Source organism: Ochlerotatus camptorhynchus, unplaced genomic scaffold, assembly GCF_037179485.1.
Source record: "Ochlerotatus camptorhynchus isolate MF236.1 unplaced genomic scaffold, CSIRO-AGI_Acam_v1.1 ptg000085l, whole genome shotgun sequence".
NCBI lineage: Eukaryota > Metazoa > Arthropoda > Insecta > Diptera > Culicidae > Ochlerotatus > Ochlerotatus camptorhynchus.
The window spans coordinates 2,955,315-2,969,774 of NW_027040575.1; the positions used below are offsets into that span (position 1 = coordinate 2,955,315).

Consider the following 14,460-nt stretch of genomic DNA (forward strand, 5'->3'; position numbering starts at 1 on the left):
AAAATCATTTACATTCATTTCATGCATTCATTTACATTCATTTGCCTCTAACTTTTTTCATCAATTCCGCAAAATTATGTATAGAGCTTTTGTAAGTTTTGTTATTAGCTACACAGTTCGAAAAAGTAGTGTAAATTTCTGTTTAGTATGATGCACATAAATGGAGCGTCACATATCATATAAGTTTACATTATATATCATGTAAAGTTTTGAGACATTTAATGCAATGTAGCAAATATTGTATACAAAAGCCCATTGTTGTAAACAACATTGTTTACAAGTTGCTCGGTAGCGTTAAATGAAATACAAGTTTACGTGAATGAATGTTTACATCACTATTAAAATTCAGAATTTTTATCTTTATCTTTTTTATCGCGGCCTTACACAGATAAAAATTCTGGATTTTAATAGTGATGTAAACATTCATAAACGTAAACTTGTATTTCATTTCACGCAACCGAGCAACTTGTAAACAATGTTGTTTACAAAGATGGGCTTTTGTATACAATATTAGGAACATTTCATGAAATGTATCAGAACTTTACACGATTTATAATGAAAACTTATATGGTATGTGACGCTCCATCTTTGATTGAACTGCATCATATTGAACAGAAATTTACTCTACTCTTTCGATGAATCAAAAATTATGGTTCAAATAATTTCTGTAGGTAAACAACATGCAGAATCGAATTTAAATACTTTCATCCTGGGGAGAATACAGGAAGTACAGACAATCAGACGTTACTCTTTGAAAAAGTTTTTCTTGAAAACATACACGAAACGAAAATCAATTATTTTATTCATGTGTTTCACTTATACATTTTTGCCAAAACATCAACCTTATACATTCTATAAGACAAACCACATAGGTCCTATAAGAATGGATAAAAGGTATGTGTGACCGCTTATACATTTCATTTGACACATGATCTTCATTAACTTTTTGCAAGGCGTCTGCTTATTAGTTGACTTATACATTTATGAATAATCAACAATAGAAATTTGCCAAAAGGTATAAGGAGATTTCTATCCGTGTAGTATTTCAAAACATAGGACCTGAGTAAGAACATCTTTCAGGCTTCTCGTGGAAAACAAGCTTGCTCACTAAATTATCACAAACAATATTGCATAAAAAACCTATAGAATGTATAGAAATGTCAAAGTGATCCGATGCCAGCGCCAACCGTTAAATGCGTCTGTTTGTCTGTGCAGGAAGTGAGAGTTTTTTTCTTACTTATTCTCAGATGAAACATTTTATTTTGTAAGAAGAGATGAAACATTTTATTTTTAAAACGCAAACTTCCTGTTTTCTCCTCAGGACTAGCCCCAGGATGAAACCATTTCCATTCGATTCTGCAAGTTGTTTACGTACAGAAATGATATGAACTATATTTTTATTTTAGCGTATTAAATGCATTTTTTTTTCATTTTTCCCCATTGTGGAGTCCTAGGGGGATTGCGGACAATCCCAGGAAGCCTTACTACCGTTAAATCTACTATGAATTCAGTATAGTTGACTGTGAATGTTAACAAATTTACTATCATTCTGGCAAAACTACTATGCTTGCTCGAAATGCATAGTAATTTTGGTAGAAATAACAGTAAAATTAAAAGAAGTTGTTTTCTGCAAAAATCTATTGGTGAAGGTATTTAATTCAAACCTGCAATATAGTTTTTTTTTTTCAATTGATTTTGTTTCAGTGCAGAAGGGACTCAGAAGTAGCCTATGGGCACAGACAAACAGACGTAACTCTTTAAATAAAACTATCTTCAAAACATAGTACCAACAATCAATACGAAACTAACGATTTTAAATTGGCTCACTACTTGACTAGCCTATTGGTCCCAAGCAAATCGATTAACGTACCCCATTCTAGTCGAAATTCTAGTACTACACAATGTTTGTTTTGATTCGCTATGAAAGTTTGACAGATAAAATGAGGGGTTAGTGCATTTCGGGACCTTCTAGTCTTAGAGTTACCTCTATGATAGTACCGCCATAGAGGTAACTCTAATACCCCGTTCACATTACAGTCTATATCACGTAATATAGGCTGTCTTGCAATGAGCACTCATACATAGGATTTCCAGTGAAAACTAGATGTATGAGTGCTCATTGCAAGACACCGTATATCACGTGATATACGCTGTAATGTGAACGGGGTATAAGACTAGTAGGTCCCGAAGAAACGTGCTCAACTTTTTGGCTCAGCTCTGGTACTATCTTCGGTCCCAAGCTAATCGATTCACCACTCGAAACATAGGAATATCCACGAACCCCTCATTTTAACTGTCAAACTTTCATAGCGAATCAAAACAAACATTGTGTAGTACTAGAATTTCGACTAGAATGGGGCACGTTAATCGATTCGCTTGGGACCAATAGACTACCCAAAAAAAAATATAATAAAACAACGAAATTACAATGATTTTTACTGTTGAATTTCGAGTATTGTTAAATTATTGTACGGGAGAAAACATAAATTTCGATTTTTAACGATACAATGCTCAAACAATGAAATTTAGTGTGATGAGATCAAATTTGTTCGAGGAAAATCACCTTTTTTATTGTTAAGATGCTTAACAACCCCCCTTTTTTACTGTTAATTTCTCAAAAACTATGAATTTCGTTGTGATTTTATGGTAATGGATGAAAATTTCCAATGTTTTGACAATAAATATCATGGTTACAATGACAGTTCTATTGGATTTTTTTTTACGGGTAGTCAAGTACTGAGCCAATTTCAAATCGATAGTTTCGTCACAGACAAACAGACATAACACATTGAATATTTCGCATTGTAAAACATCGTCGTTAAAACATTACCGCCATCTATTGAGTACACTGTGGTGGGTATACTATACTATAGTACGCTGAACAGATGGCGGTAGTGTGTAAACGTCAAACGCAAGGGAATTGACTATGCGCGCCACAGGTGGCAGTACTACCAACTGAGATACTTTTAAATTGACCGTTAAATGCTTGTTCGATGAACAACTTGTGAGAGTTATGTCTGTTTGTCTGTGGTTTCGTATTTATTGTTGGTACCGCCAAACATAGGACTGCAGTAGCTACATCAAGCTTGATCACTGATTCGCAAACAATGTTGCATGCAAGAAACGTCAAAGTGATCCGATGCCAGCGCTGCGGCGAGTAATTTGCGGAAACGATAACGATGATCCATAATGAAGAGTCTGTTAGTCTCTCGGTTAGTCTATTAGATTGAGGGGGATTCACAACTCAATATTGAGTCAAACATGCTCATTTAAGCAGGAAGTAGGCGCACTTTTACTCACTTTTGAGTAATCAACGTACTCGCGCAGAGTGAGTCAAAACCACTCTGTGATATTTTCAGCAGGGAAGTTTGGTTTTTATTTGTTTTGATAAAAAATTAAAATTATCTGCTTCACGGATACAAATTTTGTTCATTTAAAACAAAAATATAAATTTTTATACTGTAAACATATGAATTTTTCAAAGTATATTGAAAGCATGTTTAAAACTAAAATATTTATGTTTGAATTAAATCCAAAAGCATGTTTATTTCAACAATATAGGATTTGGGTGAACGGTTTTTAGCGTGTCATGCCTTTTTATTTCCTTCTTGTTACATTCGGAAAAAGTTGCCCCAGCTTTGTTCAACCTCAACAGAAAACGGTCATCCATTCCGAATCCATTCCGGATCCTCCTCCGATATCGAACACGGAAAGAAACCGGTATGAGGACCAGTGGCAGAAACGGCAAAACGACGCTAATAACACAAATTTGCACCGGTTCCACTGAACTGGAACCCCCGGACACCCACTCGACGGGTCCTCGCATCCCGGACCAGGACCCCAATACCCACAGGTCACCCTTAATCACACCCGAAAAGAGCAGGAATTAATATGCCCTGCCCGAAGATCTTTTTTTTTATTTCTTTCCGTTTTATTTTGCTTTACCCTGCACTCAACTACTCAAATAATTCCAAAATATGTATGTTTATTTTAAACATGAGAAGCATGTTTAAAATAAACATATTTATTATTATTCGCATAGCTGTCAAACCAAACAAAAATATATATGTTTATTTTCAACACGAATATTTTTGAAATAAACGTAACATTATTTTTATTTTAAACATTGATTTCACATGACTTCAAACATGGAATACGTTTGAAATCAACTTAATTTATGTTTGTGGCCAGAACAAACTGAGTTTACGTTTAAATTTACCTCAAATATTTTTGTTACGACGATAGTTTTTTCTGCGTGTTCCGATGCATTTAACTAGTGCTGAAGACGACTGAAAACCGTCTCCGAATGCAATTCCGACTTACCTTAATACCCCGTTCACATTACAGCTTATATCACGTAATATAGGCTGTCTTGCAATGAGCACTCATACATAGAATTTCCAGTGAAAACTAGATGTATGAGTGCTCATTGCAAGACAGCGTATATCACGTGATATACGCTGTAATGTGAACGGGGTATAATAGTAATATTATTGTATAACACCATCAGACATGTATTAAACGCTATCCAGACTGGAGAGTTATAACAACAATCAATACGAAACTAACGATTTTAAATTGGCTCACCACTTTAGTAGCCTATTGGTCCCAAGCAAACGATTAACGTACCCTATTCTTGTCGAAATTCTAGTACTACGAAATGTTTGTTTTGATTCGCTATGAAAGTTAGACAGATAAAATGAGGGGTTATTGGTTTTTCCTATGTTTCGAGGGGTGAATCGATTAGCTTGGGACCGAAGAGAGTACCAGAGCTGAGCCAAAAAGTTGAGCACGTTATAGTACGTTCAGACTACAGAGTTATAACATGTTATAGCGCTATCTTGATGGTGGTTTCTGAGTTGCAATTATTTGACAACCGTTCACGCAGAAAAAACTATCGTCAAAACAAAAATATTTGAGGTAAATTTAAACGTAAACTCAGTTTCCCGCATAAGCGCGAACCAAAAATTGACCTTACCGATAATGGTTATAAATTGTTTATAATCCCTGCTTAACTTCAACTGAAATGGTTATGGAACTTTACATGAACGTTTAATGATAAAGTTTTAACCTTAAGTATTATAGTTTTTTGGAAGTGGACCTTACAAATAATGGGTTGTTAAGAACCATTACCATTCCAAATTCTTGTTTTCTCCATACATTTTCGGAAAGAAAACTTTACTAAAACCTTTTAACTTATGGTTTAAGAACATTAATGGTAATGGTTATGGTAACCAGTAAGGTCCATGAATGGTTTTGTAACATCGATCAACTTTATGTGGAATATATCGCGAATTGGTTGCCTGTAAATTACTGATTACCAATTCACGATATATTTCACGTAAAGTTGAGCGATAATACAAAACCATTAATGGACCTTACTGACTACCATAACCATAACCATTAATGTTCTCAAACCATAAGTAAAAACGTTCTAATATAGTTCTCTTTCCGAAAATGTATGGAGAAAACAAGAATTTGGAATGGTAATGGTTCTTAACAACCCATTATTTGTAAGGTCCGCTTCCAAAAAACCATAACACATAAGGTTAAAACTTTATCACACAAACGTTCATGTAAGGTTCCATAACCATTTCAGTTGAAGTTTAGCAGGGATTATAAACAATTTATAACCATTATCGGTAAGGTCATGTGATGGTTCGCGTTTATGCGGGTTGTTCTGGCCACAAAAATAAATTAGGTTGATTTCAAACCTATTCCATGTTTGAAGTCATGTGAAACCAATGTTTAAAATAAAAATAATGTTACGTTTATTTTAAAAATATTCGTGTCGAAAACAAACGTATTTGTTTTTGTTTGGTTTGACAGCTATGCGAACAAAAATATATATTTGAATTTTAAACATGCTTCTTATGTTTAAAATAAACATACATATTTTGAAATTTTTTTAATAGTTGAGTGCAGGGTAAAGCAAGATAAAACGCATTGCAAAGAAATGAAAAAAAAAGATCTTCGGGCAGGGCATCTAAATTCCTGCTCTTTCACCCTGCAATTAAGGGTGACCTGTGGATATTGGGGTCCTGAGCTGGGATGCAGGGACTCGTCGGATTGGGTGTCCGGGGGTTCCAGTTCAGTGGAACCGGTGAAAATTTGTTAAATTAGCGTCGTTTTGTTGTTATGCCACTAGTCCTCATACCGGTTTCTTTATATATTCGGTGTCGGGGGAGGATCCGGAATGGATTAAAAATCCATTTCGGATTTTCGTCGTCCTTTCGAAGTCACGTGTGGAGGAGGATGATATAGGGATCGGCATCAGAAACTGAAGTTCTGCCGGTTTTGTCGAGCTGGTTTCCGGATCCATCTTCGGTTTTGCCACTTTCGGGCCGTTTTTTGTTGAGTTGAGCAAAGGTGGGGCAACTTTTTCCGAATGTAACAAGAAGGAAATAAAAAGGCATGACACGCTAAAAACCGTTTACCCAAATGCTATATTGTTGAGATAAACATGCTTTTGAATTTAATTCAAACATAAATATTTGTGTTTTAAACATGCTTTCAATTTACTTTGAATAATTCATATGTTTAGAGTGTAAACATTTATATTTTTGTTTTAAATGAACAAAATTTGTATCCGTGTTATAACATGTTATAACTCTCCAGTCTGGATAGCGTTTAATACATGTCTGATGGTGTTATACAATAATTTCGCCGTTTCTTACACGCTAAGATAAGATTACCTAAAAATAGGTTTTAATTTTACCTAAAATTAGGTATTGCTAATAAAACCTAGAATATAGGTAAAATTTACCGATAAATAACGTTACTTTTTACTAATATTATGAGTAAAGTGCGTTTTCAAATATTTACTTTATTTTTTACCTAAAATTGGGTTAAAATTTTGTCACTGTGCAACGAGCAGCAACGCTGACGACAAGTTCTTGTTTGTTTATTTATTTCGTCAATAAGGATGACGGCAAGTGCTTGTGCTTGTGGAAAGTGAATTTTTTCTACAAAACCGAAATTTAAATACCTAATTGAATTTCACTTCAAGGACGACTAATACGAAGGGTGAGTATAATTGCCTATTAATAATCCTTAACAAATAAATATAAAAATTGGCTGGTGAAGCAAACAAAAATTAACCTCACTTATGTGTTCGTATGCAAACCCGTCGTCAAATACTGATTTTTTTTTATAAATATTTCCTAATTCTAGCTATCAGTGGCCAATCCCATCGCAACATCCTGCAGCAATCCTTCCGGAACGGTGACCCCGGTGAGTAAATGAAATCAAGGTAAAATATTGAAAAGACTTTATCAGCGTTTGTAAACAAAACATCTTGCGGCCTTTTCTCATTGATCGGAGCTCACCCGTGCAAAACTGTGAAAGCTTCCCTTTCTGATAGCAGTGTTGGTATGCGTAGGTGAGGTCTGATTCATGAAAAAAGGTCGCAAGATGTTTTGTTTACAAAAGCTGATGTCTTTGAATTACAAACCGGATCAAACAAAATGACACCGATTTATTGTTTGTTTTGCGTATTTTAGGTACCAGCATCCCCCAGGTATCCCTCCCGTCCATCTAGCAGGCATCTCCACTGCTTCCTCGCCATTCGTGATCGAACGACGGCCAATCGGAAGGGTGAGTAACAATTAAAATAAATCTAGAATAAGGGTGCAATAACTTTTGTAAAAAAATACAATTTCTCTCGATGATTTCTATGAATTCGAGATACTCCCACGAAAACCAAAATAACCATCGGTAGGAAAAGTCATCCTCTACCCTGTGTTGATGTTGGTTTACGTGAGAAACCATCAAGTGAGAAATCATCAGGAGAATTCATTTTTCACAAAAGCTGTTACATCCTTATTCTAGCTCTGTTTTCAAATATTTACTGCCTCGCAAGCCATTTTTCTGCTTTCACTTTGCTGGCCATTTTTCTGCTTTCACTTCGCTGGCCATTTTTCTGCTTTCACTACGCTGACATACATCTTATTAGTGCCGATTTTTTGCCTGTGCTTAAACCCACCAAACATTTTTTTTTATTAATTCTAGCTTCCACTGAGCAGTCAAATCAAGCTACTAGTAAAATTCCAAACCAATCTTGAAGTGAGGTAAAAGCGAAATCATGGATGAGTTAAGGTCATCAGTCGATGAGGATACATGGAAGAAACTGGAAGGTGAGTTATAGCAACAATCAATACGAAACTAACGATTTTAAATTGGCTCACTACTTGACTAGCCTATTGGTCCCAAGCAAACGATTAACGTACCCCATTCTAGTCGAAATTCTAGTACTACGCAATGTTTGTTTTGATTCGCTATGAAAGTTTGACAGATAAAATGAGGGGTTATTCGTTTTTCTTATGTTTCGAGGGGTGAATCGATTAGCTTGGGACCGAAGAGAGTACCAGAGCTGAGCCAAAAAGTTGAGCATGTTATTTCGGGACCTTCTAGTCTTAGAGTTACCTCTATGGTTATAGTACGTTCAGAATACAGAGTTATAAAATGTTATAGCGCTATCTGATGGTGGTTTCTGTGTTGCAATTATTTGACAACCTTTTTTTTTTTAAATTCTTTATTTAAGAGATTTTTAGCCTTAGGCTAGTTCATCTCTAAAATTATTTGACAACCGTTATAACAGTCTGGACAACGTTTAAATGTCTCGGTAAATTGTATACTTTTTATTTATTAGTTTTGTTGCTTCATACATTCTCAACTCTGAATTCCAATCACTATAACAGTAGAGCTTCTAAAAATGTTAACTTATACCACCTTCATGCATTGTTCAGACTATGGAGTTAAAACATGTTATAGCGCTATTTAGATGATGGTTTCTGTGTTGCTATTATTTGACAACCGTTATAACATGTTATAACTCTGTATTCTGAACAAGGCATTATGGCTTCGTCTCAGATAATCCTTTACTTAAAAACGTTTGTTTCACAATGTATTTCCTTGTTGAACCGTCTTAAGTTAATGAGCTATGTATCTAAGCCTGGATGCATATATTGCTTAACATTGGTATGCACAACCCAGGGGCTGTTCATAAACTACGTAGTCGTTTTTTTTTTTTTTACGTTGATCGATATTACAATTTTTTTTGCTGTGTACCCAAGATAACGTGGTTTTAAAAAGCGTCAGTCTATAAAAAGAATCTATCAATTCAATGCAGATAAAACTTTTTGAAGGAGTCTACACAGCAAAAAAAGTTGTTGAATATTACATCGAAACTGCTGCAACCAGGTCAATCCATCGGTTGTGTAATATCACATTGTACAATGTACATCGATTTTGCGAACAAAATTACATCCATTAATGTAATATTGTATCTGCTTTTTGCTAGTACATCATTATTTCATACATCAGCTTGAATTACGTTGATCGATATTACATTTTTTTTTTGCTGTGTACAATCTTAAAAATGTTTTTAAAAAGTCTCGAAGGTTTTGATTTGCAATTTTGAGATTCGTTATTTGTTTTTCTTTCAAGGTTTTCATTGTAAAATTGAGGGCTGCAATGCGTTTATCCAAGGATATGTGGAAGAGCTCAAGGTGCATTTCAAAGTGGTACATAAATTGAAAACAAGTGCCAAAAATACAGTACCTTTTAAATGTTCTGTGTGCACAGCTACATATCACCACTTCTTCCACTTGAAAACGCATATTCTCCATCACCATCCACGACAACCACTACCAGCACCAAATTATGGTGACGTTGAGATGGAACAGCTTGATATTCGTGAACCAGAGTGTATGGAGTTTCCTGGTATACGAAACCCATATTTCTTTGAGCCACCGATTGATCTACAACAATTTTCCTCTGAGATGGCTGCGCAGATAACAGACCTTCGTAGTGATGTGTCTTTGCCCGAAAGCAAAATTCAAGCATTTATGGACGGCTGCTCAACGACCTTAAAGTGGTGTCAAAGATTTCTGCTTTCAGAATTGAAAAAGTTTTTGATCAAAAAGGGTTCGCGCTTTGATGATCAAGATGTGGTGGATCTTTTCAACTCAATGGAAATACCAAATGTGTTCAACGAAATCAAAACACCTCTCGATAATTTGAACTACTTAGCTATGAAAGCCAACTGTCCAGTACCACAACCAAAAACAATCACTTTGGCGAAACGTAGAATAACCAAACGTGTACTAATTGGACCTTCCCGAAACAAGAAGATCCAAAGCCGAATTCCAAAGAATTTGAGATACATTCAGAAAATAACACACGAAAAGGATGTAGCACACTACATACCAATTATAGATACACTAGGTTTGATCATGACAAATCCAAAAGCACGTGATATGGTTCGTAATGAAGAACCACGCAATGATGGTGTGTTTGCTGGGTACAAAGATGGGTTGCAATTTAAAGAACACTCGTATCTACAGCGTTTTCCTTATGCATTGCGGCTATCAATACATGTTGACGATATTGAAGTTCTTAATCCTTTAGGGTCTCGGAAAGGGAAAAAAAAATTAACAGTTGTAAGTTTTAAAATTCAAAATATGCACCCTGCTGCAAACGTGAATCTCAGCAATGTCTACCTCACTTTAATTGTTCCTTCAAAAATGATTAAGACGCATGGATTCAATATTGTTTTAAAACCGTTGATTAAAGATTTAAAGGCGTTAGAATCAGACTTAGGAGCAACATTAAAAAGAAATGGTGAAGATATAACCCTTCATGCAGTGCTCGTCAACGTAGTGGGTGATACTCTAGCTGTTCACGAACTATTTGAAATGCTTGGACCCCAAGCGAATTACTTTTGTCGTCAATGCTATATACGACGCGAAGATATGATACAAGGAACGATTGGTGATGAATTCGCTTTAAGGACTCCCGAGAGTGTGGAAAGAGATTTAATGATGATCGAACAAAAAGTAAAAACCCCATCAAACTGCGGAAATGTAAAACAGTGTTCACTACACGAGCTGAACTATTACAATGCAGCTAATAATTGGTCGTTTGACCCTATGCATGATGTTTTAGAAGGCGTAGGAGGTATGATTCTGAAATTAATTCTCAATGATGCTGTTAACATTAGCAAAATTCTTAGTGTAGACACCGTGAACCAACGCTTGAAAGAATTTGAGTATGGTGAAGTTGAGGTGGAAAACAAGCCTTCACCAAACTTTACCATTAAATCGCTTAAAGTGAAAAGTAACGCTATCAGCCAGTCAGCTTCTCAATGCTGGTTATTAATCAGAGCGTTCCCTTTCGTTTTTCCGGAAATTATCCTTACTAACAGCATGCATGCCACTTTAATCAGGCTTATTCTTAAAATAACGTACATTTCCTTTTCTAACAAAGTAACTATTGATATGGTATGTGAGTTGAACAATGCAGTCTCTGAACTTCATATTACTTTCAAGCAGTGTTTTCCACAAGTTAATCCAATAAATAAACTCCATCATATATCACACTATGCTAAAATCGTAGAGAATAATCAACCGATAAGCTACGGTAGTTGCATGGCTTTCGAAGCCAAATTCAAAATGACAAAAGGTCAAGCGAAAAATTGTAATAACTTTAGAAATTTGACGTACAGTCTAACTAAACGTATCAATCTCAAACAGGTTAACGAAATTTTGAAACATGATTATGCCGTTGATAAATTCATTATCATATCATCTACATGCGCCTCGAAATTTGTTTTTGATTTTCAATCTCTTCTTTTCGATTTACCCAACGAAATAACTCTAGTTAATCACATTAAAATCAATAGAACAAGTTTTAAACCAGGTTTCATTGTGAAGTACACAAGGTGTAATCAAAGAGTGTATGGTATTCTACAAGCCGTTATTCTCTTTGAAGGAGTGTACATTTCCATAATTCAAGAATTACAAACATTCGAGTTTTGCACGCAGTATAATTCTTATAAAGTTTGTATTACAAATGACATATTCAGAATTTCTGCTAATGCTATGCTTACCAGGAAAACATACAACCTCTGGAAACCTGTCAATGCCACGGATGATTATATGTACATTAGCCTTAAGTATTACGATGAATAAATGATTGTAAATATTGATGCCCAGCAGAAAAATCTCGTTTATCTGATATCACTCTGTTAACTTTATTTCAAAATAAAAATCTACAGTAAGTAACCTTTTGGGCATGATTTTGTTCCTTGCAGCGGCAAAAATCGACAATAACTCGCTTTGTATGCTTACCAACGAAGACATGATTGACCTTGGTCTCGAACTTGGCCCACGAAAAATTATCCAAGGAGTTATTGGTCGTTTAAAGACATCTTTGCCTGGTCCATCCACCAAACCATTTCATGGAGAACTCAGAGGAAACCATCAAGAAACACTACACGAAGTCGAGTGTAAAGCTTCAACATCGGCATCGAGCTCGGCTTCATGTACAACAGTAAGTTTTATTACATATTAACCATTGATTTGACTTTGCCACAGACAAACAGACATAACACATTGAATATTTCTCACTGTAAAATATATCTAAAACATTACCGCCATCTGTTGAGTACACTGTGGTGGGCAGTAAAGAGCCTGAATTTATAAAGAGGCGACATCTTATCCATTTGACAGGTCTTCTGCTCGATTGGAATGACTTTTCCTATGACTTTGACAGACAATCGATTGTTCCAATTTTGACATGTCGTCTCTTTATAAATTCAGCCTCTTTAGTGGGCAGTACGCTGAAGATGGCGGTAGTGTGTAAACGTCAAACGCAAGGGAATTGACTATGCGTGCCACAGGTGGCAGTACTACCACAGACAAACAGACGTAACTCTTAATTTTGCATCCTCGTTCACGCATTTAACGGTTGATTTGAATATTATCAGTTCCGCGAACTACTCGCTGCTGCGCTGGCATCGGATCACTTTGACGTTTCTATACATTCTATCAAACTTGTTTGCAACATTGTTTGCGATTTAGCAAGCAAGCTTGTTTTCCACGAGAAGCCCGAGAGATGTCGTTACTGTGGTCCTATGTTTTGAGATACTATGTATTCAAGAAAAACTTTTTCAAAGAGCTACGTCTGTTTGTCTGTGGTACTACCAACTAAAATACTTTTAAATTGATCGTTAAATGCTTATTCGATGAACAACTTGTGAGTGTTATGTCTGTTTGTCTGTGACTATGCTATATAAGCGCATATCAGCCTATGACTATACAAACCAGTTCCATCATTGATTGATTTCCTATTTGTATGGGACTGCTATTAGATTATGTGTTGTACAGTACCATATGTTATTTACTGTTATTCGTGCCTTTAAATTTTCTCATTCTGTTTCTTATTCTCAATTTCTCATTCTGTTTCTCTTATTTAGAACATACGTACAGTTCTTGAACAGTTCAAGGAATTTAGAGGAATCCTCTACAATAAACTCCTAGCAGAAATTGTACCGAAACGAAACGAGATTTGCCTAATGGTTCGCTTATTGTGCCACAGTAGATTTTCCGAGGACCTCTACAACTACAATAAGTAGGTACATCTAAGAGGAAGATCTTATCAATATAATAGCGATTAAGCCATTATCAGTGGTTAATTTGACAACATATTTTTAGGCACCCTGGAATACCTGAGAAGCACCAACTTGCTTTGGACATATTGAAAGCTTTTCCACATCTTCAAAGTACCCGTCCGTACAAGCTTGCTCCGCCAGAGGTTAGTATAGGACCCTTTCAAATATTACGTAATACAAGAATTATGCGATGAGAGGTGTAGAATATACATTAATCTGCTTTTATATGTTACATAAACATAGCACGCCCTTGTAGTACAGTCTACTCTCCCTTTCTCGATGGTACCTTCAAAATCGAATTAGGGAGAGTTGACTGTATATTTAGTTAATATTATTTATGAACCTTCAGTTGCAATTAGATTTTCGATGTTAGATAATAATTTTCATGGAACGTAATAGATATTCCCTTGGTAGTATATTAACAGTCATATTATGTTTTCAGGCTTCATTTTTTTGGCGTAACGGTGGCAAAGGGCCATGTAATCATCACACCGGTTGGATTGAAACTCGCCTGAATAATATGCGGAAAGATTTGCCGAAGAATAAACGTAAATTTAATCGAACCTCGATCTCAACACCTAATGTAGATAACATAACATCCGAGAAGGCTAAGTTATGCGCTGCTTTAGCAGCAAATACTGATAACATCAAGCAGATAAATGATTTGATGAAGGACACATATGATTATCATAAACAGCTGCTTTCCGCTAAATCAGAACCGACTTGCATTTTAAACATCTTTCCACATTTGTGCTCGTTCAGTGGTATAATGGTAAGTATAGCATTACCCAACAAACAAGTTTAGCTACAGACTAGCTTATACAGGCAAAAATTAGCTGTATAAGCCAATTTTTGGCTGTATAAGCTAATCTGCAGCTAAAATTGTTAGTTGGGTAACTTTAAGTGTGCTAGTTTTATTGATGTAACTTCTTACTTAGTTCAATTGCGTATGTAATTATTTTTTTTTTCAGTTGCAGCAAGCCTTCGAGCGTCTAACTAAAGTTCAT

The 14,460-nt window shown here is 35.5% G+C and overlaps 1 long non-coding RNA gene across 1 annotated transcript; it reads left to right on the top strand.

The window, feature by feature from the left end:
• Positions 1–7,171: 7,171 nt before the first annotated feature.
• Positions 7,172–8,119, top strand: LOC135698398 (uncharacterized). Its single transcript, XR_010517485.1, has 3 exons — positions 7,172–7,233; positions 7,503–7,596; positions 8,011–8,119. It is a non-coding gene; the product is annotated as an uncharacterized LOC135698398 (long non-coding RNA).
• Positions 8,120–14,460: the final 6,341 nt, after the last annotated feature.